Below are 2,500 nucleotides of genomic sequence, written 5' to 3'. Positions count from 1 at the left end.
GCAATGACTTGGCACCGCGGATGCCGGGACTCCGGCACTTCCCGTGGCACTGATGGTTGGTTCCAAAGACAAAAGGCCGTGCAAGGCCACCGCACCGCGGATGATTTTGCTCGTGCTGGCGCCGTTGTGTGGCCAAAGAACATGCGCGAATGCTCGTGTCGGAAGGGTTGGTGTCCTGGCCCCGCGGGTGTCACGAATGCTCGGTTGCGAAGACCATGGGACCAGAGCCATGGCACGTCGGATGATGGCTCCAGCTGGCGCCCCGGCACTTTCTGTGGCATTGATGCTCGGTTTCAAAGACAAACGTGCGCAGGGCCAGGGGACCGCGGATGACTGCTCGTGCTGGCCCCGTTGGGCGGCATTGATGGTCGGTTGCAAAGAAAATGCGCGATTGCTCGTGTCGGGGCCTGGCAAGCCAAGGCCAAGCGAGCCATGGCAACGCGGATGATGGCTCGCTAGTGCTGGCGCCGTGCACAGTGGCCTCGCACACTCGCCCTGCACGCTTCCCTTGCACGCAGCCTTGCACACTAGCCTCGCATGCGAGCCTTGCACCCTAGCCATGCAAACTAGCCTTGCACGGTAGCCATGCACACAAGCCGTGCACATTAGCCATGCGCACAAGCCCCGCACACTAGCCTTGCGCACAACCCTTGCACACAAGCCATGCACTCGAGCAATGCACACAAGCCTTGCACTCAAGCAATGCACACAAGCCCTGGACACTAGCCTTGCACACGGGCCTGGCACACAAGCCTTGGGCACTAGCCTTGCGCACTAGCGTTCCACATGAGCCTTGCACACTAGCCTTGGACACTAGCCTTGCACACAGGCCTTGCACACTAGGCATGCTTGGGCGAGCTGATCCCGCATCAAGTCGACGGGTCTAGGCATTCTTGGGCGCAGATCCCGCATCGTCTCGTCGCGTCTGGGCGCAAACACGTCGCGTCTCGTTGCGTCTTCAGAAGTCGTCGCTAACAGCACCTTTGGTTGCCACTGGTGGTTAGGCTGGTTGGTTGCGCAAACCCTATAGGAGGGTGGCATGCTGGTGGGCGTTTTTGCCCGGATAGGCACTAGAATGTGCAGATTTTGGGCGTTTTTGCCTGGATAGGCTAAGGAATGGGCATGCTTTGGGCGTTTTTGCCCGGATAGGCACCGGAATGCTTGGCCTTGGCTTGTCCTAGCAAGGCATTGCTGGGTTGGGCTCCCTTGGCCTTTTGGGCGCCTTGGACGATGTCTTGCGAAGACCATGGGCACAAGGCCATGGCATATGGTGAGGAAAGGACCACGGTTGCCAAGGTTAGGCACCGGAATGCTTGGCCTTGGCTTGCCCTAGCAGGGCATTGCTGGGTTGGGCTCCCTTGGCCTTTTGGGCGCCTTGGACGATGTCTTGCGAAGACCATGGGCACAAGGCCATGGCATATGGTGAGGAAAGGACCACGGTTGCCAAGGTTAGGCACCGGAATGCTTGGCCTTGGCTTGCCAAAGCAGGGCATTGCTGGGTTGGGCTCCCTTGGCCTTCCGGGCGCCTTGGACACTGTCTTGGGAAGACCATGGGCACAAGGCCATGGCATATGGTGGGGAATGGACCACGGTTGCCAAGGCTAGGCATATAGAGAGGAATCGCATTTTTGCCCGGATAGGCACCGGAATGCTTGGCCTTGGCTTGCCATAGCAGGGCATTGCTGGGTTGGGCTCCCTTGGCCTTCCGGGGGCCTTGGACGCTGTCTTGGGAAGACCATGGGCACAAGGCCATGGCATATAGTGAGGAATGGACCACGGTTGGCAAGGCTAGGCATATAGAGAGGAATGGACCACGGTTGCCAAGGTTGCGCAAGTTTTGGGCATTTTTTGCCCGGATATGCCCAAGTATGCCCCGATAGGCCCGTTACGCCCCGGTATGAACGCGTATGCCCGGATAGACTCGGTATGCCTTGGGATACATGCGTATGCCCCGATAGGCTTGGTACGCCCCGATATGCGCACGTGTGCCCCAGTAGGGCTCGGTATGCCCCGGTATGTACGCGTGTGCCCCGATAGGCCCGGTATGCCCCGATATGCACACGTGTGCCCCAATAGGGGTCGGTATGCCCCGGTAGGTACGCGTGTGCCCCGTAATGCACGTTTCGCAGATCTCCCCGCATGTCCCGCCCCTATATGTAATACTTACTTACTTACTTACTTTCTTTCTTGCTTGCTTGCTTGCTTGCAATGGTTGGGAGTGCCCGGCATGCCCCGCTGCAGAGACCAAGGGCGCAATGACTTGGCACCGCGGATGCCGGGACTCCGGCACTTCCCGTGGCACTGATGGTTGGTTCCAAAGACAAAAGGCCGTGCAAGGCCACCGCACCGCGGATGATTTTGCTCGTGCTGGCGCCGTTGTGTGGCCAAAGAACATGCGCGAATGCTCGTGTCGGAAGGGTTGGTGTCCTGGCCCCGCGGGTGTCACGAATGCTCGGTTGCGAAGACCATGGGACCAGAGCCATGGCACGTCGGATGATGG

Source organism: Tasmannia lanceolata, unplaced genomic scaffold (assembly GCF_043159265.1).
Source record: "Tasmannia lanceolata isolate RefF3 unplaced genomic scaffold, GAP_Taslan_0.1 ptg000053l, whole genome shotgun sequence".
Taxonomy (NCBI): Eukaryota; Viridiplantae; Streptophyta; class Magnoliopsida; order Canellales; family Winteraceae; genus Tasmannia; species Tasmannia lanceolata.
The sequence above is the reverse complement of the archived record's forward strand: the minus strand, read 5'-3'. Positions refer to the sequence as shown.